The sequence below is a fragment of the Lissotriton vulgaris genome, chromosome 6, assembly GCF_964263255.1.
Source record: "Lissotriton vulgaris chromosome 6, aLisVul1.2, whole genome shotgun sequence".
NCBI lineage: Eukaryota > Metazoa > Chordata > Amphibia > Caudata > Salamandridae > Lissotriton > Lissotriton vulgaris.
Genome location: NC_141694.1, coordinates 983136273 through 983160536, shown reverse-complemented (window position 1 = coordinate 983160536; position 24264 = coordinate 983136273). Strand labels below are relative to the sequence as shown.

At 47.8% G+C, this 24264-nt stretch overlaps 2 protein-coding genes across 4 annotated transcripts in view; one reads left to right on the top strand and one right to left on the bottom strand.

Annotated features, from left to right (window-relative positions):
• Positions 1–12767, bottom strand: part of ECHDC1 (ethylmalonyl-CoA decarboxylase 1) — a 329806-nt gene extending 317039 nt beyond the window's left edge. For both annotated transcript variants that reach the window (XM_086927019.1, XM_086927020.1), the window contains exon 1: positions 12631–12767. The gene's annotated coding sequence lies outside the window, so the exon portion shown is untranslated. The remainder of the gene's footprint in view (positions 1–12630) is intronic.
• Positions 12768–12967: 200 nt separating this feature from the next.
• The window catches only part of LOC147708292 (E3 ubiquitin-protein ligase RNF146-like), a 128141-nt gene continuing 116844 nt past the window's right edge, over positions 12968–24264 (top strand). Inside the window, exon 1 of one of the 2 annotated variants that reach the window (XM_086927017.1) lies at positions 12968–13149. The gene's annotated coding sequence lies outside the window, so the exon portion shown is untranslated. The remainder of the gene's footprint in view (positions 13150–24264) is intronic. The other variant, XM_086927018.1, reaches the window with a different exon arrangement.

Below are 24264 nucleotides of genomic sequence, written 5' to 3'. Positions count from 1 at the left end.
TCAGCATGTCCCTACACTCTCTCCCTCTCATAAGGTAAAACGGAGTGAATTTGGTTGTTTCATTCGGGGTGTTATTATATGTGTTTATTTTTTCTCGCATGCTGTCCTTAACATTTAATTGAGAAGCGATGGCCAATTGGATCCCTTCTTTTATGAACGTATTCACTCTTTCAACTTGGCCGTTACTCTTTGGGCTATATAGCGGCGTCTTTTCTTGTTTGATGCCCGCCTTCTTCAAAAACTCCACCATTTGTGCAGATATAAGCTATGCTCCGTTGTCGGAGACTATGATTTTAGGCTGTCCCTCTACAGCGAACGTCTTTTTGAAGAACTTGATTACTTTTTCGGTCGTGATAGATTGTACAAACTTGAAATGCACCCATTTGGAGTAGTAATCCGTTATGACTATAATGTACTTGTTGTCTTCTGGCAATCTTTGGAACGGGACGGCGAAATCCACAGCAATTTTTTGCCACGGTCCACTCGGTATCTCCACCATCTGCAGCTCCCCTTTTCTTACCTTCCAATGTTTGTTTGCTTTGAGACATGACTCGCATTTGTCAATGAAGTTGTTCACCTCCTGATGTATTCCTGGCCACCAGTAGTGCTTTTTGATAATGTTCTTTGTTGAGCTACTTCCTGGGTGTCCTTTGTGAGCCAATTTTATTATTCTCCCCCTCAATGCTGCCGGGGGAATTAACTGTTCGCATCTTCTTAGTAGGCCGTTCTCTATGGTTAGTTCCTCACTTATCTGCTGATAGCTTTTGAATTCGTTTTTCAAGTTCCTTATTGGAGGCCATTTCGTCTGCACGTAATTTATTACCTTGCTTATTATCCAGTCTTTCTCCATTCCTTCCTTCCATTCTTCTTCAGTTATGGACCCACATTCGTCATCCAATGCATCGATCCAGGCCACTACACACTCTACGTCATCCAATGACTAATTTTCCTGGTTTTCCATAGGCATCCATGATAGGCAGTCAGCTCTACTGTTCAGGCTTATGTGCCTTATGCCAAATGTGTACTCCTGGAGCTTAGACAAAAACCTTATGAGTCTGGAGCTTGCTTTTCCGCTTCCATTACCTTCTTCGTCCATCATATGTACCAACGGCTTGTGGTCAGTAACAATTTTGAATTTCTTTCCCCACAGGTAGTTCTTTAGCTTTTGCACTGCCCAGACACACGCTAGTGCTTCACGCTCTATCGTGCTATAGTGTCTCTCAGTGTCGTTTAGTCTCCTTGAGATGAATGTGATGGTGTTTTCTTTGCCTTCTTCTGCCTGGCAGAATACTGCCCCAATGCCTTTTGCGCTGGCATCTACTGTGATTATGTTCTCCAGCTTGGGGTCGTAAGCTTTCAGTGCTGGTGCCTTTGCTATGTCTTACTTTATTTTTTGAAATGCCAGCTCCTGTTCAGTCGTCCAAACGTAGCTCGTGTTTTTTCTTAACACTTTCCTCAGGGGTTCCACCTTGTCTGCGTATCCTTTCACGAATTTTGCGTAATATTCGCTGAGTCCCAGGAAGGACTTCAGGGTTTCCTTGTCCTTCGGTTCTGGTGCCTCCCAGATAGCTTTGACTAGGTCGTCTTTCGGAGTTATCCCCTCTGACGATAGCACATGTCCTAGATATTCTATCTTCCTTCTCATGAATTTACATTTTTCTTTCGACACCGTCATTCCTCTTTTCCTTAGGATGTCTAGTACCCTCCCAAGCGTTTGCAGATGTTCTTGCTCTGTTCTAGTGTGTATCAGGATGTTGTCCTGGAACGCTTTTACTCCTTCGATTTCGCCAAACAGCATATCCATCAATTTCTGGAACACCCCTGAGGAGGAGGCCAGGCCGAAGGGTAATCTTATGTATCTATAAGCACCGAAGGGCGTTATGAATGTAGTGAGGTTTTTGGATTCTTCAGTCAATGTGACCTGATGATATGCGGCTTTTAGGTCGATCAGGGTGAAGAACTTTGATCCGGCCACTGATTGTAGGATGTCTTGTAACAATGGGAGCGGGTGGCAGTTTATTAGAATGTTTTTATTTAACGACCTTAGGTCCACACATAGTCTTATTTCACCCGTTTTCCTTTTCTTCGAGACCACTATTGCAGACACCCATTCGGATGCATTCGTTTCCTCTATTACACCTTCTTTGCATAGCTTGGTTAACACTTCTTTCAGTTCTCCTCTTGCGGACAATGGTATTGCCCTCACCTTGTGTTTGATGGGCTCTGCACCATCCTTCAGCTTGATCTCATGTATAAATCCACGTACACAGTCAATAATATCTTTAAAAACCTCTCCGTACTTTTCCACTACTTCTTCAACTGTCCCTTGGCTTTCCACCATGCATATGTTGTTCACTAGCTCTTCCCTTAAGATGATTGGTTCCTTTGCTCCTGGTTGGAGTATCATGCCTAGCTTCACCAAGTCTTTCCACCCTATCAAGATCCTGCCTTTCACCGCCACGTATATCTTCGTGTTTATTTTTCTTCCTCTGAACGTGACTGAGTCATTGAAATATCCTTTCATTTCGATATCCATTTCTCCGAAAGCCTTGGGGTTTAAGTCTGTTTCATTCAGTGATACATCTGGCCATTTTTCCTCGAACATCAGGTCTGATATGATTGTTATGGGCGACCCAGAATCTGCAGTAAATTGTAACTCTATGTCTCCAATTTTTGTTTCTCCAATAGGTCCTTTTATCCTTCCTCCTTCCATGTCTACATACAATACTATTTTCTCGCACATTTCCTCGTCAAAATCTCCCACATTATTCACCATCACATTTTCCATTGTTCTTAGTCTAGTTTTACACAAGGTTGTATAGTGGCCAAACCTTTTACATTTTGCGCATATTTTGCCGATCGCTGGGCATGACTTATGATCTGCGAGATGTTCATGCGAACCGCATCTGAAGCAACTCAAATTTTTACCTCCTGTTCTCCTGTCTCCCCAATTTTTCTCGGGTCCCTTGTGCTCACTTTTCTTTTTGTCTTGTATGTAACATACGCTGGCATGACTACTACTGGTTGACAATACTTTCGTAGTGACCAACGACCTTTCAATTGCTTTTGCTATATCTGTTACATCCTGTAGAGTGGGGTTCCTGCACGTGCAACAATCTCTCTTGTACCTTCTTAGTGACAATAGAACACTACTTGGTCTCTTATGTAGACATCAGTCCTCTCATTAAACTCACAATCCTTTGCTAGCACTGTTAGGCACGCTATATACTCTTCTATAGTCTCGCCTTCCTCTTGCTTCCTGAGCGCAAACTTATGCCTCCCCACCATTATGTTGCTTTCCTCATTGTACAGCTTCTCAAGCCTCTTTACTGCTTCTTCATATTCGTTGAGTGGTATGAATACCCCTGGTGGATTTTCGTATTCTGGCAAACTATCAAACACCTCCTGTCCTGCTTTCCCTAACAATCCGAACAAGAGATCTAACTTCCTTTCTGCGTCATATTTCTTGCCATCTATTGACACTATATAGTTTTCGAATGCCCTTAACCATTTTTTCCACTTCATTACTGGTTTTCCGGGTTCCTCTAGAAATAGTGGCGGAACAAAGATGTTGTTACTCTGGGCCATTTTCTTTTCTCTTCACCTCGCTGTCAGTGTGTCTTATTCTTTATTTGTGCTGTGTTTTATCTTTATTTACTTATTCATGTACACCTTTTCGGTTTTTTTCCACATGCATTAATGTTTCTTTGGCTTCCTTCAAAACATTCCAACAGGCTATTTACTTCTGTTCGTTTTCCTCCCCTCCTCTTTTCCTGTACCCCTTTTGCCGTTTTATTTACTTCACACGGCCGTTATTTCTGCTTGCATATGTGTGCTCTGGGTTAGCTTTATTTTGCTTATATTTAGATACGCGCTATCCTTTTACTTTTCTTTCAGTCAGTGAAACTGACAGGATTCCTTTGGGGTTTCGCTAAGATGGCCGCCCCGATGACGTCAGTCCCAATTCACCAATGGGCTTGCAATACCAGTGTGACGCTTGAGCAATCCCTTGATGCTTTACGTGCGCGTCAATTTCGCCGTGCCCCAGTCAAATTCCTCTCAGCTGTCAACATTCGCCGATTCACTTACTTCAGTCTTCTTTATTTTTATTTTCGGATTCCCGCTACCTTTGTTTTCCGCCTGCACTTCTAGCTGCTTTCCTCACATCGGCTTACTCGCGTTGGTTTGATGATCCTGTGAGCCTCTCCTCCTTTAGACCCTCGTCGCCATTGCCACAAAGTAGATACGGACCACGGAGGAAGGTTGTTAATATCTACTAATAAGATACGCTGGAAAGGCCGACAGGGGACAGCTGGGACAGGGGCAGGGACAGGAGAAAGAGGGGAAATGGCCGGGACAGGTGGTGACGTCACATAAGTGTTATGTTGTATGTTTCTTTAAGTCCACGAGTCAGAATGTGGAATGGTATGATGTGTTGATTCTATGTGGGACATTCATTCTGTGATTAGCTGTTGAGATTGAAGACATCGCTTCCCTGGCTCCCACCTGTTTTATTACTTATCTTATTGGCATCAAATCTCCTTATCTACACCAACTTGTCTGGATTTCATTCACTACAAATTGGCGACGAGGGAAACTGGACATTGTCACCTTTTAATATTGGATTCGTTGTGAAGAGCGAGTTTCTAAGGAAATATTTTTTTTTATGGAAAAAACAGACCGGAAAAGAACTATCCTGTGAGTTATTTAACATCGTAATTTGGATTGTGTATCTACCGCTGTTCGTTATAACTTTCACGTTACTGTTGCGCTGTACCTTGTATCTTTGGAAACCGTTGTGATACCGGCTTGCCTGCATCTTTCGATCCATGTTTGCCGTTCCACTCTGCATGCGCCCATGCGCACAGCGCTCAGCGTGAGGAGGACTACGCAAGCAAAGGCGCGTCACAACACATGCGCAAAGCGGATTGAAGGCACGTCATTACACGGAAGACGACGCTGAACGTAAGGTCACCTAACGCGACCCAGCGTGGCGGCCATTTTGTTAATTATTTGTTTACATTTATGAAGAGTGTCACGAAGGAAATTAATACTGTGACATAAGAGGTTACAGTTTAAATTTAACAGCGCGAATCATACTAATTATTACATCGTGTATGAAAAGAACATTCCGGTCAAGAGAAGTGAAAGAAAAGTAAATGGTGAATATTTCTCTTTATTTATTACAACAGGTGAGGAAGTCGGGAGAAGGTTGTATTTATTGAATTCATTTTTTTAAGTGTGGTATAGTGCATGGAAGAAGGTGATTGCACTTTAAGCACTGCTAATAAAGACAGAGACATGGCACAACAGAATTTTTCAATAAGCCCTCCTGAACCATTTTGGGTTAAAGGCACTCAACCCAATATTAAGTGGATAGAATGGAAAGAATATTTTGTTAATTATTTAGAGGCTGTTGATGAAACAAAAAAAATGAAATCTGAGCAGAAAACAAGAATTTTACTACATTCATTAGGACCTATTGGGTTAAAAACCTTTTCCAGGATGAGTAAATCTGATGACCCCAATTTGGATGAATTTGAGAATGCTATCAGAAATACGGATAAATATTTTGCACCAAAAGTGTGTATTGGGGTCATAAGACACAAATTCTTTCAAAGGAAACAAACTAAAGAAGAAACTGTGGATGAGTGGATGGATGACCTCAAAAAACTTGCCATTGACCTTTTCTCCAAGTGGCCGGTTGTTAAGTTTGTTGAGAGAGTTGACACTCAGACTGTGCTTAAATTCTTAGATAAAATGTTTATCGTGGAGGGTTTACCTGTTTGTGTGCTGTCTGACAATGGTGTCCAATTTACGTCCAAGCAGGCTAAGGAGTATTTTGACAGGTGTGGTATTAAACATAAAACCACAGCATTGTATAACCCTAGTGGGAACGGTACTGTTGAAAGGTTCAACAGAGTGATCAAAGGGGTTATTCAGGCCTCTGTGCATAGTAAGCTAGATTGGAAGGTGCAAGTACAGAAGGCAGTTTGGTCATATAGAGTTACTGTGCAAAACAGCACTGGCATGTCCCCGTTCACCATGATGAGAGGCAGAACAGCGAGGTGTAAGTTTAACCCTGGGTGGCTTTTTGATGGGAAAATAGCAAGTTGGTCTCCTGTTGATGTTAAGGATAAGTTGGTGTCTACTCATGATAGAAGCAAGGAGTTTTATGATTGTCATCATAACACTAAAGATGTTCTTGTCAAGGTTGGAGATTGGGTAAGAGTTAAGAAACCTTTTGAGGTACCTAAGGGCGTGAGTTGCTTTGAACCACCATGTAGAGTTGCTGAAGTTTTAAAGAATTCGGTAAGATTAGACGATGGAAGAGTGTGGAATCTTAAAAACATTGCCATGAATCCTGATCAAGAGTGTGAAGAGGTGTTTTCTAATCCTGTTGTCAATAATTTTGATTGGGTAGAAGATCATTTTGAGAATAGTCATGTACAGTCTCAACTTGGTAATGATTCTGTATCTGTTTCTGAACAGAGTATCTTCAGGCAACCCTGTTCTTCCCTGTGTAATGAGGGGGGAGTGGGCGAAGGTTGCAGTTCTGATGTTCAGACAACTACTCGTTTGGATGTATGTGATACTCTTCAGAGCAAGGTTGTCGATATTTTACCCGATAAGAGAACTAGAGCCTTGCCTGGTTGGCTTAAAGATTTTGCTATGTAATTTATTGACTTGTTTCTTTTTGTATTTCTTTTTCTTCTGTATTTATTTTCTTTCATTGTATAAGGGGGGGGATGTGTTATGTTGTATGTTTCTTTAAGTCCACGAGTCAGAATGTGGAATGGTATGATGTGTTGATTCTATGTGGGACATTCATTCTGTGATTAGCTGTTGAGATTGAAGACATCGCTTCCCTGGCTCCCACTTGTTTTATTACTTATCTTATTGGCATTAAATCTCCTTATCTACACTAACTTGTCTGGATTTCATTCACTACAATAAGTAACAATCCTAGCATTCCAAAATGGATTGTGTGACGTAGGGTCAACAGTGACAACAGCGGAGGATAACTAAGGTCGCCGATAAGGAGGACCAACATTGTAAGGTACAACAGTTACCTGCCTTCCTGTCATGTTTGGTCACAACAAGCACAAAGGGATGATACCACCTGTGTTTTACTACGGTTTCTGCTTCGTGAGCAGCGTTAGTGATGGAGCAGGCTTTTGAAAGGCTGAAACCTCTCATAACAGTTGCAGAGAAAATACAAGCAAGCTTTATAAACGTTAGTATTTTTTGAATCTCTAACTCCAGCTCTGACAATATTCAAAGAAAACACGCTTTTAGCAGTGCAATCCATATAAATTGCTCTGCCTGATTAAGCGTTGATGATATACCAAATGTAATGAGTAATGACAGAAACCTGTGTTTTAAAACAGTCCCTCGTGAATTCCAAAGGAGGAGAGAAGGGTCATATTTCGAATATATATATGTTCTTCTAATTTTCATTGTGTGATTTTGCTCGCGAGAAAGTCTCACTCATAGTCAAAGTTCAAAGTTCAAAAGTTTATTATGATTTGGCTCTCATTGAGGGCCACATAAATAACGTACATATTAACATAACAAAAATAAACACAAGCTACATACATCAACAGAAATAACCACTTGTTATCTACAAATAATGCACTCATCAACATCTCCCGGAATCACATTAATATATATCTAAAAATTCTTTAAAATATTTAAAAATTCTGAAACAGAACATTTCGTTAGGGGGGCAAAAAAGAGCATGGAAGAACATTTTTACATTCATAATTCCCAGTTGTAAACAAATTGGTTTTATCCATTTTTTTCGCAATAGGCGCAATACCGGACAAATAAACAGTACATGGTTGAGATCTTGAACAGCATTATTACATAAATTGCATAAGGGGGACACTCCATACCATTTTGCAAGTAGTGTATTAAGTGGAAGCAAATTATGACGTAAAAGGTACCATATCCTACGGACACCATGCGGAATGTTCCAAGTTAAGTATTGTTGGGCTAGTTTAGGTGTATAGGTTAAAACCAGGGCTTCCCTTTCTTTATACTTCTGTTGGGCGAGTATATCCAGTTTATAACATAGTTCCCAGGACATACTTTTTAACTTTAACTTTAATTCTGATGGAGAAAGTGAAAATAACGTACTTTCATCCAGTTCCAGTATCGAAACAGCTTTTCTAAAAATTTTTACCAGCTGCGAGAACTCATTAAAGTTGCCCAAAAGTTCCTTTTTTAAAATTTCTCGTAAGGTTCCTGGTTTACCTCGGGCCAAGCATGCTACCCATCTTACGAGAGCAGCCAACCCTTGAGCCCAGCAACTTCGCAGTCCGAATTCCAGCCTGCAAGAAGATGTGGAGCAGGCTGAATTAAATGAGGAAATTTTCCTTAATACCTTCCCCTCCATTTTTTGCATAAAATCCCATTGATTTAGATCCACCAATTCCATTCCATAAAGGAGGGTAGCAGGAATCTTTGCTCGGAATACCTCCAAGCATAAGGAGAAGTGCCTCTTCCCCGTCGCTTTATACAAGGAACATAATCCCCTACCATGGGCCATTGCTTTTCTAGAATTATTTTCGATGTGGGGCTTCTCACTAAGGTTAGAAGATATTATTTTGCCTAGAAACGTGTAGGAGTTAACTACCTCAAGTTTTTCTCCGCTTAATGTCCAGTTGAAACTCCTGGATCTGCACTTCTTCTTACCAAAGATGCACATGATTTTGCTTTTTGAGCTATTGATTTTCATATAGTGTGCATCAGCGAATTCATTCAATGTATGGAGACGATTAGCGAGACCTTTCGGGGTCAGATCTAAAACAAGTATGTCGTCTGCATACATTAGAATAGATATAGCAGTTCCTCCAATTTTTGGGGCTAGTCCCTCACAATCTGCAACAGCGGTTGGCAAATCGGCCATATACAGGGAAAACAGTGTGGGTGCCAATATACATCCTTGTTTTAGTCCATTCCGGGAGGGGATAGCTTGAGAGAGACCCCTTTCGCCGCCTTGTAACACCCTACACCATGTGTTCCAGTGTAGGGACTTAACTAAATCCAATAAGTATCCCGGCATACCCAATGCCGACAGCTTTCTCCACAGCGTCGGTCGGTCCACCCTGTCGAACGCTGCGGAGAAATCTATAAATGCTGCATATATGCCCCCACCACGTACACGAACATATTTGTCTACAATTACCTGTAGCAGAGTTAGGTTATCTAGAGTTCCGTGCTCTTTTCGAAATCCTGTCTGTTCCCTAGGTATAATATTATTTAAATTTGCCCATTCTGTTATTAATACTAATAAAAGTTTTGCAACAATTTTCCCTATCGCGTCCAATAAAGCAATTAGGCGATAATTAGAGGGATTATCCCGGTCTCCTTTTTTAAAAATTGGGATCAGGATACTTCCCCGCCAAGAGTCGGGAACTGTTCGAGTTTTAAAACACGCCCGAAACACTGGAAGAAGAATCCTGCTCCAAGTGATTACGTCTTGCTTAATTATAGACATGGGCAATTCGTCGGGTCCCATAGCCCCAGAAGAGCGCATGCTCCTGATTGCGATAGCTATGGAATGCTCAGTGGGGAGTTCCATTTTAGAATCGGTATTAAAATCTGGAACCCATGCATCGCCCCCTGCATCATTGGGCGCATATAAGGTGGTCACAAATTGGGTCCAGACATCTTCAGTAATAACAATCGGAGTGGACGTTTTTACAGATCCACATCCTTGCCTTATTATGGACCAAAAATCTCTAGAGTTTTTACAATTTGATGCCTCTCTTAGCTTGATCCATAAAGTGTCTTCTTTGTCTCTTTTTAACTTGGCTCTCAATCTCACCCTCCTTCTTTTTAACAGAGCTAGCTGTAACCCATTCTCCCCAGATCTATTAAGGTATTGCATCCTAACAAGTTTATTGATTTCTTTATTTAACCTTAATAGAGGACTAGGAGAAAAATATTTATTTTTATAATTTCCTGTACTCCTAGCCATTTCGGTGATTTTTTGGATGAGGGTTTCAAGGAACATGAATTCCCTACCTTGCCAATAGTCGAGCTCAGTTAGAAATTGGGTAAGGATGTTTTGTACATCTTTATTATGACTAGATCCCCAATAACATCTATCTGAGTGGCGATTAATAGTAAAGCCTCTGTTCTTTAAGGACCAGAGGTCAGATTCAGGGGGTATTAATGAGACAGTTAATTTAATAATTTTATGGTCACTCAAGGGGGTATGAGTGATTACCAAATCTTTAAGAAAAGAGAACGTGTCAAAGTCTGTTATTACATAGTCCAAAATAGATTCTCCCCTGGTTGAACCATGAGTATAATTAGCCGGGGTATCTGAAGGCATTCTGCCATTTATAATAATTCCCTCCACGGCACTGAGTTCCCCAAGAAGAATCTTGCCCCTTTTGTTAGTTTTTATTTTATTGGGCAGAAGAGCTTGGGGAATATTATATACTTCTTCCTTTGCTTTATTTCTAAATATGTCTAAGGAAGTATTAGACACTTTACAATTTAGGTCCCCCACCAGTAGTAAGTATGGGGGGTCATCCACCTCTAATAATTGCTTTATATAGGAAAACATACGTTTTAAAACTGTCGTAAAATTATCTTCAGGAGGAATGTAGGCATTTAATATTATAAACGAAGACCGTTGAACAACAGGATCCAGGTTAGAAATAGTTATGGATTGGAATAGATTACTCTCGTTCTTATAATGTGAGAAATGCCATTGTAATGCATTGGCTAATAAACAGGCAATTCCGCCTTTAGCATGGCCTTTTTTAGATGGAGTTGCAGCGGCCTCTAGGACGAAGTAGTCATTCCCTCCATAAGGAAGAGTATCACACCATGTTTCTTGGATACATAACACATCCGCATTCAAGGAGAGGAGATAATCAAATTTTTCAGGGCAATTAGACAAGCCAGCGGCATTCCAAGAGACAATTTTTAAACACTGGTTAAAGATGTGAAGATGGTCGTGGGTTTCTCGAGGTGGTATTTGAGAGAACTCCAGGTAACCAGTTCCACATCGAAGAGTCTTCAGTTAGAGGGTTATCTGTGCTACCAGGTAAGGGAAGGACCTGGGAAACCATACGTTTGCCTCTGGAGAGCCAAATTTTTAGGTCATTATTACATATAGGAAAAACATCCTGTCCAGAGGTCAACTTTGTATTTCTTTCATTAAGAGAAAGACACAAATTTTTATTAACAAAAGGTAGCACGTCAATTCCTCTACATTGGAATGCTTCGGCTTGTTGAAGAACTAGATTAGCAATTATTTTAGAGTAAAACGTTACCCTTATTCGTTGGCCATTTATAGATCTTATTGGGAGAACTAAATCTATATCATTTGTTAGAACCAACTTTAAACTTTCAATCTCATTGAAGCAGCTGAGTAGCCAAGATCTGTTCATTTTTAGATCAGAATCAAATAATGGAAGAAAATCCAATGAACAAGTATCCACAAATGAAATAGGGCTTTTTGCTGATTGAGGTATTACGTTCCTAGCTACCTCCGTCTGAGGCAGAAAGATAGGAGCTGTTGGATTAAATACTCTTGTTACTATCGGGAAATATTTATCATCGATACTTATAGGTTGGGGAACAGGGGCATCAACTACTGGACCAGAAACCACCCTGTCCATAGTTACTTCAACCGGGGAAATTCCATTGGAATCATTTAAGATACTTTCCACTTCCACCTTATCCGGAATATCAGAAGGTGGGCTATACCCTCTTTCTATAGGAGCGGGTGTTTCAGTTATTATATGTTTTGGAAAAATAATTTGTCTAGGTCTTTTCTTTTTATATTTACGTGTAGGTTTCCCCTTTTTCCCTCTTGATTTCATTTTGGCAGCTCTAGGAGACCCCGAGGAAACTTCTGGCTCCTTTTTATCATGTACAAAAATGGGAAAGAGATCATGGCCCCCCGTTTGAGGTACTTCACTCACATTTTCTTCCTGCTCAACTAGCAATGGTTCGGTTCTCAGAAGCAGGGCAGATGAAGTGGATTGATTAGATGACTTATGAATCTCCGCCTCTGTAGATAATCCCAAAGGGGCCTTTCCCATCACTTCAGTAGTGTTATCAACCTCTTTATGAACAGCAAGAACAGTGTTAGCAGGAGTAACGAGAGGCTTAATTACATTTTCAACAATTTTCACATTTTGTGCCAACAATGCCTGCAGTATCTCAGTAACCGAAGACAAAATACAATCAGAGTTTACAGCAAATTTTCCCATTAAAAGTAATATGGAAGACAGAATTTGCTCAAGGGCTATGAGTGACTCTGAGATGGGTTTATCATTTTTTGGGTAATTTGAAGATGTAAGGGGACAAATCCCCGATAAATTAAAATGCGGGGATTGTACATCAATCTGCGGGGAAAAATTATCTGTGGATTTAATGGAGGGCGTACTGCTATATAATAGCAGACCAGATGGTGTTTCTCCACTAGGAGTTTTATTAGCTACTAGGTGGGGTAAAGATGTCTTATCCACATATCGACCGCAGAGTTCTCACTCATAGTCGTTGAAATGTCGCTCATTATCACACTGAAATTATGGAAATGTCACACACTTGCAATCTGAAACCTTGACAGATATGTATGCTCTCCTTGACACCGACCTGATCAGACACTGCACCCTGCTCAGCTGCTCTACCGACGTTAAGTGGACGCTCTTGTGATCTGTCTGACGACGACGTCGGTCGGATGCCAACAGCAGGTACTCCCTGTCAAAGCAATCGTGACTAAACACCCGGCATCGAAGACTTCAGCAGGGGGGTGGGGCGTTCATCAAGACGGCTGTTAGGCAGCTGGGGCGATAATTTCCGGGGTTAGAGTTCAACTGCACGGCAGCTGATTCATCCTTTGGTAGGAAGGTTTTCTCTTTTCTTATTAATTGTATGTTATGTGAATGACGCATTCAATGTAGCACAGCGTCATGGGATACAAAGTGCGCTTGAGTGTCACATTTTAGACAGGATCATGAGGTGCAAAGTTTTCGCTGGCTCGTTGGCTGTTAGTAGTGCGCACGCGCGAGTCCTGACATTCGCGCGTGCGCGGTGCTTTGAACGACGGCAATGGCTGGAGGGCAGCAGCGGCAGGCATCGGTGTGTGACTTTGTAGTATGCAAGAGGTTGAAGGTAAGTCTCGCCCTCGGAAATCTCACCCAGTTCAACAGGATTTTCTTCTGTGCTAAACATTCCCCCTGTCGGTGTTGAACTTGATTCTTTTGTCTTACGGTACTGGGCTGCGCCAATGCCCACGCACAAATGGGCGAGCTGGACGCAGGCCGAGCGCTCCAGTCTTATGACAGGCGCACTGAGCTGTGTGCCTTTTGGTTATGCAAACAGCAGCGCCCCTCTCTCTTATCGTGCTCCAGGCTCGTCCGTATTCCTGCGTGCTTATTTCTTTGTCAAATTTGCCAGTTTAAAGTGGTCCCTCATTATCATACCTCGGGAGTTGTTTTTCACACCCCATTGGCTCCCTTCCTTGCCCTAGTTGGGGGAGGGGTTCGCAGCTCTGCTGACACACACCAAAACGCCCTCATCAACGTGAGGTAGCTAAGCTATGGGCGATTCGGGTGAGATAGAGCGGTCTTTGATGGTTCTATTTTCTGGAGTAAGAAGAGAGTATGCAGTATGTGCGTGAGGGTTCAGTGTTCATTTCCATCCACTTGTTTACAGTACTTTTACTTTCTATCTGTTAAGTTATAGTATTGTATTGTGTCCTGCCAAGGAATTAAGGAGTGCAAAATGTTTCCCATGTCTTCATTGCTTGATTTTGCTTGTAAGAACGTGTCACTCGTAGTCTTTGAGGTGTAACTCGTAATTACACTGAAATTATGAAAATGTCACACATGGAAACATTAAATAAACCTTGGCTGCTATGCTGATCTGTGTACACAAATGGGCCCCCAACTACCTTATTGTATTCACTTTCATCAGCAAGGTTGCCAAATTACTGTCCACTCAGTGCAGGCTATATCTCAGCAAGCGTTGGGCCCACTCCTAGCAGTTGAAAAATTGATTACTTTACTCTTTATTTCGGCGGCTGCATTTGGTGTCATACATGCCAATGAACCCGATTCAGGCAGGAAAGTCCAGATTTTTGAAGAGCAAAAATGGCTTCTTTGGCTGTTTCCCACCTGAAATTGGCTCTGCTTCAATAGGAGTCAATGTGGAAAATTCATTCCCCACTTGCATATTTAAAATATCCCACTATTCTAGTCTAAAATGGTAGGATAGATGTGGTATAGGGGAGTGGGGCAGCATCATAGGTGTTTTTATTTTATTTATTTGTTATTTTGAAAGTTTTATAGAGCGCAAACAAGACCCAAGGGGGTATCAGAGCGCTGTGCAGCGTTGTCGTCAGCAATTATACAGAACATAAAGAAGGTAATATATTAGTATAAGTGGTGCACTATAGCGCTCCGAGTAAAACATCATACAAATGGAAAGAACCAAGATATGCGATGTGCATCAAGGAATATTAACAACAAGCATTTATTAGAGCTATTGACATTGTAAATGACAACATTTTCATTTATGTGTTGGTTTTGAAAACCGAAAAATAAATGGCATTGTCATTTATAATGGCAATAGCTTAATCTCTTGCAAATGCCACACATAAACACATAGACCCACACACACACAGTCCCCCCCCCCGAACAGAGTCCCCCCCCCGAACAGAGTCCCCCCCCCCGAACAGAGTCCCCCCCCCGAACAGAGTCCCCCCCCCCGAACAGAGTCCCCCCCCCGAACAGAGTCCCCCCCCCGAACAGAGTCCCCCCCCCCGAACAGAGTCCCCCCCCCCGAACAGAGTCCCCCCCCCCGAACAGAGTCCCCCCCCCCGAACAGAGTCCCCCCCCCCGAACAGAGTCCCCCCCCCCCGAACAGAGTCCCCCCCCCCCGAACAGAGTCCCCCCCCCCGAACAGAGTCCCCCCCCCCGAACAGAGTTCCCCCCCCCCGAACAGAGTCCCCCCCCCCGAACAGAGTCCCCCCCCCCCGAACAGAGTCCCCCCCCCCGAACAGAGTCCCCCCCCCCGAACAGAGTCCCCCCCCCCCGAACAGAGTCCCCCCCCCCGAACAGAGTCCCCCCCCCCCGAACAGAGTCCCCCCCCCCCCCGAACAGAGTCCCCCCCCCCCGAACAGAGTCCCCCCCCCCCGAACAGAGTCCCCCCCCCCCGAACAGAGTCCCCCCCCCCCCGAACAGAGTCCCCCCCCCCCCGAACAGAGTCCCCCCCCCCCCGAACAGAGTCCCCCCCCCCCGAACAGAGTCCCCCCCCCCCGAACAGAGTCCCCCCCCCCCGAACAGAGTCCCCCCCCCCCGAACAGAGTCCCCCCCCCCCGAACAGAGTCCCCCCCCCCCGAACAGAGTCCCCCCCCCCGAACAGAGTCCCCCCCCCCCCCCCGAACAGAGTCCCCCCCCCCCCGAACAGAGTCCCCCCCCCCCGAACAGAGTCCCCCCCCCCGACAGAGTCCCCCCCCCCCCGAACAGAGTCCCCCCCCCCCGAACAGAGTCCCCCCCCCCCGAACAGAGTCCCCCCCCCCCGAACAGAGTCCCCCCCCCCCGAACAGAGTCCCCCCCCCCCCGAACAGAGTCCCCCCCGAAGGTCCCCCCCCCGAACAGAGTCCCCCCCCCCCCCGAACAGAGTCCCCCCCCCCCCGAACAGAGTCCCCCCCCCCCGAACAGAGTCCCCCCCCCCCGAACAGAGTCCCCCCCCCCCGAACAGAGTCCCCCCCCCCCGAACAGAGTGTCCCCCCCCCGAACAGAGTGTCCCCCCGTGTCCCCCCCCCGAACAGAGTGTCCCCCCCCCCGAACAGAGGTCCCCCCCCCCGAACAGTGTCCCCCCCCCCGAACAGAGTGTCCCCCCCCCGAACAGAGTGTCCCCCCGCCCCCGAACAGAGTGTCCCCCCCCCCCGAACAGAGTGTCCCCCCCCCCCCGAACAGAGTGTCCCCCCCCCCCGAACAGAGTGTCCCCCCCCCCGAACAGAGTGTCCCCCCCCCCGAACAGAGTGTCCCCCCCCCCCGAACAGAGTGTCCCCCCCCCGAACAGAGTGTCCCCCCCCCCCGAACAGAGTGTCCCCCCCCCCGAACAGAGTGTCCCCCCCCCCCGAACAGAGTGTCCCCCCCCCGAACAGAGTGTCCCCCCCCCGAACAGAGTGTCCCCCCCCCGAACAGAGTGTCCCCCCCCCGAACAGAGTGTCCCCCCCCCCGAACAGAGTGTCCCCCCCCCCGAACAGAGTGTCCCCCCCCCGAACAGAGTGTCCCCCCCCCGAACAGAGTGTCCCCCCCCCGAACAGAGTGTCCCCCCCCGAACAGAGTGTCCCCCCCCCGAACAGAGTGTCCCCCCGGGTCCCCCCCCGAACAGAGTGTCCCCCCCCCCGAACAGAGTGTCCCCCCCCCCGAACAGAGTGTCCCCCCCCCGAACAGAGTGTCCCCCCCCGAACAGAGTGTCCCCCCCCCGAACAGAGTGTCCCCCCCCCGAACAGAGTGTCCCCCCCCCGAACAGAGTGTCCCCCCCCCGAACAGAGTGTCCCCCCCCCGAACAGAGTGTCCCCCCCCCCCGAACAGAGTGTCCCCCCCCCCCGAACAGAGTGTCCCCCGCCCCCCGAACAGAGTGTCCCCCCCCCCGAACAGAGGTCCCCCCCCCGAACAGAGTCCCCCCCCCGAACAGAGTCCCCCCCCCCCGAACAGAGTCCCCCCCCCCCCGAACAGAGTCCCCCCCCCCCCGAACAGAGTCCCCCCCCCCGAACAGAGTCCCCCCCCCCGAACAGAGTCCCCCCCCCCCGAACAGAGTCCCCCCCCCCGAACAGAGTCCCCCCCCCCGAACAGAGTCCCCCCCCCCGAACAGAGTCCCCCCCCCGAACAGAGTCCCCCCCCCCGAACAGAGTCCCCCCCCCCCGAACAGAGTCCCCCCCCCCCGAACAGAGTCCCCCCCCCCGAACAGAGTCCCCCCCCCCGAACAGAGTCCCCCCCCCCCGAACAGAGTCCCCCCCCCGAACAGAGTCCCCCCCCCCGAACAGAGTCCCCCCCCCCGAACAGAGTCCCCCCCCCCGAACAGAGTCCCCCCCCCCGAACAGAGTCCCCCCCCCCGAACAGAGTCCCCCCCCCCGAACAGAGTCCCCCCCCCCCGAACAGAGTCCCCCCCCCCCGAACAGAGTCCCCCCCCCCCGAACAGAGTCCCCCCCCCGAACAGAGTCCCCCCCCCCGAACAGAGTCCCCCCCCCCGAACAGAGTCCCCCCCCCCCGAACAGAGTCCCCCCCCCCCCGAACAGAGTCCCCCCCCCCCGAACAGAGTCCCCCCCCCCCGAACAGAGTCCCCCCCCCCCGAACAGAGTCCCCCCCCCCCGAACAGAGTCCCCCCCCCCGAACAGAGTCCCCCCCCCCCGAACAGAGTCCCCCCCCCCGAACAGAGTCCCCCCCCCGAACAGAGTCCCCCCCCCGAACAGAGTCCCCCCCCCGAACAGAGTCCCCCCCCCGAACAGAGTCCCCCCCCCCGAACAGAGTCCCCCCCCCGAACAGAGTCCCCCCCCCGAACAGAGTCCCCCCCCCGAACAGAGTCCCCCCCCCCCGAACAGAGTCCCCCCCCCCGAACAGAGTCCCCCCCCCCCGAACAGAGTCCCCCCCCCGAACAGAGTCCCCCCCCCCGAACAGAGTCCCCCCCCCGAACAGAGTCCCCCCCCCGAACAGAGTCCCCCCCCCGAACAGAGTCCCCCCCCCCGAACAGAGTCCCCCCCCCCCGAACAGAGTCCCCCCCCCCGAACAGAGTCCCCCCCCCCGAACAGAGTCCCCCCCGCCCCCCCCGAACAGAGTCCCCCCCCCCCCCCGAACAGAGTCCCCCCCCCCCCCGAACAGAGTCCCCCCCCCCCCGAACAGAGTCCCCCCCCCCCCCCGAACAGAGTCCCCCCCCCCCCGAACAGAGTCCCCCCCCCCCCGAACAGAGTCCCCCCCCCCCCGAACAGAGTCCTCCCCCCCCCCCCCGAACAGAGTCCTCCCCCCCCCCCCGAACAGAGTCCTCCCCCCCCCCCCGAACAGAGTCCTCCCCCCCCCCCCCCGAACAGAGTCCCCCCCCCCCCGAACAGAGTCCCCCCCCCCGAACAGAGTCCCCCCCCCCCGAACAGAGTCCTCCCCCCCCCCCCGAACAGAGTCCTCCCCCCCCCCCCCCGAACAGAGTCCTCCCCCCCCCCCCGAACAGAGTCCCCCCCCCCCCCCCCGAACAGAGTCCCCCCCCCCCCCCCGAACAGAGTCCTCCCCCCCCCGAACAGAGTCCCCCCCCCCCCCGAACAGAGTCCCCCCCCCCCCCGAACAGAGTCCTCCCCCCCCCCCCAACAGAGTCCTCCCCCCCCCCCCGAACAGAGTCCTCCCCCCCCCCCCGAACAGAGTCCCCCCCCCGAACAGAGTCCCCCCCCCCCCCGAACAGAGTCCCCCCCCCCCCCCCGAACAGAGTCCCCCCCCCCCCCCCCCGAACAGAGTCCCCCCCCCCCCCCCCCGAACAGAGTCCCCCCCCCCCCCCCCCGAACAGAGTCCCCCCCCCCGAACAGAGTCCCCCCCCCGAACAGAGTCCCCCCCCCCCGAACAGAGTCCCCCCCCCCCGAACAGAGTCCCCCCCCCCGAACAGAGTCCCCCCCCCCCGAACAGAGTCCCCCCCCCCCGAACAGAGTCCCCCCCCCCCCGAACAGAGTCCCCCCCCCCCCGAACAGAGTCCCCCCCCCCCCCGAACAGAGTCCCCCCCCCCCCGAACAGAGTCCCCCCCCCCCCCGAACAGAGTCGCCCCCCCCCGAACAGAGTCGCCCCCCCCCCGAACAGAGTCGCCCCCCCCCCGAACAGAGTCGCCCCCCCCCCGAACAGAGTCGCCCCCCCCCCGAACAGAGTCGCCCCCCCCCCGAACAGAGTCGCCCCCCCCTGAACACAGAGTCCCCCCCCCCCCTCCTGAACACAGAGTCCCCCCCCCCCCCCGAACACAGAGTCCCCCCCCCCCCTCCTGAACACAGAGTCCCCCCCCCCCTCCTGAACACAGAGTCCCCCCCCCCCCTCCTGAACACAGAGTCCCCCCCCCCCCTCCTGAACACAGAGTCCCCCCCCCCCCCTCCTGAACACAGAGTCCCCCCCCCCCCTCCTGAACACAGAGTCCCCCCCCCCCCTCCTGAACACAGAGTCCCCCCCCCCCCCCCTCCTGAACACAGAGTCCCCCCCCCCCCCCTCCTGAACACAGAGTCCCCCCCCCCCCCTCCTGAACACAGAGTCCCCCCCCCTCCCTCCTGAACACAGAGTCCCCCCCCCCTCCCTCCTGAACACAGAGTCCCCCCCCCCCCCTCCCTCCTGAACACAGAGTCCCCCCCCCCCTCCCTCCTGAACACAGAGTCCCCCCCCCCTCCCTCCTGAACACAGAGTCCCCCCCCCCTCCCTCCTGAACACAGAGTCCCCCCCCCCTCCCTCCTGAACACAGAGTCCCCCCCCCCTGAACACAGAGTCCCCGCCCCGCACACAGAGCTACACACACACACACACCTGCCCCCAACGTTGGAGTTGCCTGCGCACTTGCAGGGCAACTCGAAAGCACAGAGCTGTAGTATACTTTGACTCATACTAATAAGAGAGTGAAAGGAATGATTGAAATATTAAAGTAGACTTACCGCAATTTAAACCAAGAGGCACAAGATGGCAGAGTAATAGAAATGATGACGAGGGGAAAACAGTAAGGCTTGGAATTATAGTGTTATGGTAGGCTTTATGGGGTAGAGCAGTCGCGAAAAAATTTGTACTGTAATGAAAGCTTTGGCAAAGGTAGAGCAGACTGGCCCGAAGCTGTAGTTAAATGAGAGACTCCACAAGGGTAAAAGATAGGCACAGAGGTATAGTTGAATGAAGGCCATAAGAAGTAGACAACAGGGGCACGGACTAAGTGCATAAAATAAAAAAAACTAACCATGACATACCAAATCGAACAGCATACACAATACGCAAAAGCAGTGATTGTCATAGGGGCACGCCAATAGGAAAAGCATACACCGCGCTAGTAAGACGGCCGCCATTTGCTACTATACTAAACAATGCGGCGAGAGTCACCTACTAACCTGCACTTTAAGAGATTAATCTATTAGTATTTGCAATAGTGAATTTTTTTTAGATACTCAACTTGGAGTGGTCCACCGCAAAGGCCACTACAACAATACTGTATATACACAAAACCAAGGAGTATCACATATTTAAAAAAAAAACATATTTTCAAAAAAGTCCTTTGGTGACAAAGTTCATATAAAGAAAACTCTGTAAAGCAGGCTTTACTTCTTCTCAATTTTTATTTGTTCTTTTTCACTTCACTTGTGATTGTTTAAAGATGCTTCAAAATCATAGATGTTTCAAATACAGCCACTTCAATTGATGATCACATGTATTATCTTACAGCCTACGCGTTTCGTCCTCACAGGGACATCATCAGGGCTGTAAAAAGTAAAAAAGAAAAACAATATTTTGTAATATAAATCTATAACTGACTATAAATCAGAGAATACAAATCAAATTTCCTCATAGTATCATTTCTCTGTACAACCTCAAAAGAAAAGAGGGAATTTTGGTCTGTTATGGCCAGTTGCTGAACCATCTAAACACTGTAACATGACTGGAATAATTATTTGGTTTAACAGTTTATTAACACTAGGTCTGCATATTGCTACCTATTTAACAATCTAAGCTGATGCTCTAAGAAAGCCTGCCTATATAACATTCTAATTAACACCGCCATTAATTTGAGAAATTTTGACAGAACTGCTACTCACATAAGTTATAAAAAGTATCTAAAAGACATTAATACCTGAGACCTTTTATCATGACGAAAAGTTGAATAATTACATTCCTATATATTGAATGGGTACCCCCTGTTTGGATGCTATAAGCACGTTAGAAACTCATATAAAAAGATAGTGATATGAGCTCACCTAGAGTATATGAGGATTATTGATGAGGAATATTTTCCTTTAGAATCAAATTGTTGGAACGAATGCGGTAAAAAGAAGTCTTCAGCACTAGTAGCATGAGATTAATAGCGTCCAGTAATCTAAACAAAGGAAAATATCTGTTTTGTAAATTCGTTGGTTAATATTAAATAAGTACAATGACTAAGTTAATTTGGGTGATAGCATTACTAGGCTATCTAGTACAAACTAGACTGTGGTAAGTCATGGGACCCAAGATAAACTGCAAATCATACCATTCAAACTTCACCCAAAGCTGTGAATTCAGTCCCTTTGTCTTGAAACTAATCTTAGTAAGGATAGGGTTTCAAAAATTGTAATTCTGTGAAAGAGAAAATGTAAAACAAAACTTAATTAAAGATCCCCTTGTTGTAACCCCAAAGGACGTCTGTTTTGACAAGCAAGGAGACTCATCAAGAGAGTATCTAGTATACGCCTACCTCCGTCTGTGAAGATCAGCTTCATCCGCATCGACTCTCCTGGTAAAGAGTCGACAATTCCGTGTTGAAGATCAACGTTATTTAAATATATCTTGAACCAATCAAAAACTAACTTATTTTGCGCCAAAAAGTCTGCTCAATTAGGCGTCCTAAGTTCCCTACAACGTCCGAATATTAATTTGCGTTGTAGCTATAACCACAGTCCCGCTTTGCTTAAAGAGGAAATTCACATAGCATTTCCGGTATATTTTTCGACCAATAAGAATCTTGCCTAATGCTTGCCCAAGCGCCGGCTTAATGGTATAACATGAGTTCCCTACAAGGTCCGCATGTTCAATTGCGTATTTGTAGCTTTAATGTCGGTCCCGTTAGGCATTAGGCGGAAATCCTAGTAATGTTTCCGGTTTGTGAGGCAGTCACAGTGATAGGTGCCGCCAATCTAATGTGTATTTGTCCGTAAAATGAAAATAACGTAACACATGGATTGCGTCTTATACTGCTATATATACAAGGGGGAATATGTATCTTGATTACAGTATTATGAAATATACAGGCAAATTCGGTGTGGCAATAACTAGTCAGTGTTGTATATCCTTATCGCCTCGGCCGACTTAATTTGGGCGTTTACATTCCCTACTTCGTCTGCATATCCATATTTGAGTCCTAGTGACATAATTTTGTGCTGCTCTCATTGTGCTCAAAGTGGAAACCAGTGTAATGTTTCCGATAAATATTACTATATGAACATATAACATCGCATCCAAACTGGGGGTGGCCAAACTAACAGTTCTCCTCAAACATAGTAGTTTGTATGCATGTACCCAATCGCGCATATCCTATCATTATTCTCAGTCCTAATATAATCATTCTAAACATATAAAGTGTTCTAGTTTGACATATTATGAGTCACTATTAATCTATATCAACTGAATTACTATATTTGATAATGAGGTGCCGGGTTTTTAGCGACCCGGTGGTGCCAGGAGATCACACCCGAAGACCTCTAGGTTCTCCCTGTTCTGGACTACAGAAACACAGAGTCTTCTAGTTGAAGTCAGAGATCGAGTTTTATTGGCTGCAACCAAGTAACATGTGTCCTAGAAGTACGACAGCACAGGCCGTAAGTTCTCAGGAGACTGTTCGTTTTTACAGAACCAGCCTTCTCCTTATATACATGAATAACAGCTGCGGGCAAGAATTCTCGAGTTTATGATATGGCTATACACATATTTCTACAATAATACAAAGAGCGAAGTCATGCTGGTCAGCACATATTTTAGATGTCCAGTTTGTGATGGATTACCCCGCCAGATCCAGAATTCCCATCAGATATCGATGAAACACCAATAAGGTCGGGCACCCTCCCATCGTAAAACTGGTCATAAACAAGAATCATGGACAGGTGTAGGTGTATGGAAAACAGGGTCTGTATGTAGTGAATGGTTTATGACATGTTGTGCCTCGATGATATCTTGCTCGGCCACTGGGCGAGGAGCTGCCCGAACAGGCTTGGCTGGAGGCAGTGGAGTCAGCTTCGGCCAGGTCATGGGGAAGTCAGCTACGGTGGACGTGTCCTTTCAGATCAAACTCGGTCTTAATCAATTGACTATATGAGGGCAAGTCATAAGATGGATGCCGTTTACAAAATGGAGTCTGAGGGTTCGGGACGGAAACCACGATTTAAGGGTGTTAGCATCACTCAATCATGACGCAAATGCATAGGGATAATGTCCTAATCATTACCGGTCCGTAGATACCAAATTTGTCATGGTACGACGATATTTTGTGATACGGGTGTTGGACCTCGATATCGGTGGAACAGCAGGGTCCGGATTTACAGTACCACAGACCCTCCTTTTGCCCTCACATTAGGCAATAACTCATGCTAATCTGAGTCCAAATCTGTATTGATGAATTCATGGAGATGCTGCTGTAGCATCATTCTGTTGCTCAAATCGTCCCTTGATACAGGCTTCCTTACACATGAAGTAGCGCAGAGGCCATATATTGCAGGAGCGCACTGCACAAACAGGCAGAACATAAACAGAACGGCTAAGATCATCCCGATGAAGATCAGAGTTTTCCATCCCCAGGCAGAGATCAGTTCCCGGAACCACCCTAGCAGAGACCAATCCCCTTTCTCCATGTGAAGGGAATCAGAGATTTTGTGTAATTTGGAGATGGCCTGGTACACTGTCGGAGCATTATCGGGGATGAAAATGCAGCAACTAGATTGGATCACTCTACATACACCACCACGGTCTGCAAGTATGACATCTAGGGCTACCCTGTTCTGAAGGGTCATAAGTCGATCCGACTGAAGCTCAGCTGTCAAGTTGCTAAGGGCACCGGCCGTTTCAGTCACAGCGGACTCAACTATCCTCGTCAATTGTCGAATGTTCCTGCTGTTCACCATGGGCCCCCAAAATGGCAGAAAACCCTTTGCGAAGTCTCCAAACTCCTGACCCGCAGTGTCGTCTTGACTCACGACACCCCTAACTGTCCTTGTCCGATGGTAATCTGCCCCGGCCGTGTAGGTGGGTGGCAGCAAAAACGAGATAAAGCACGTGCCCGAGAAGTCAGGGGGCAACCATGTATAGGCTTTGTCATGGCAGACGAAATAGGTGCCTTTAGCCGCCAAGAATGGAGGGGAAGTTCGGGAGGCAAACACATATGTTTCCGTGCATATGCTCTTCCCCAACTGTGCTTTGGGATCCCTGCCAATACCTTGCAGACATAAGTGACCTCGGTGGGGCACTATCCAGACTGGGGAGGATTTCTTTGTTTTCTGGCTTTTATTCAAAGAGATCCCGTATTTAGTCACATTCCAACGGCTGTAGG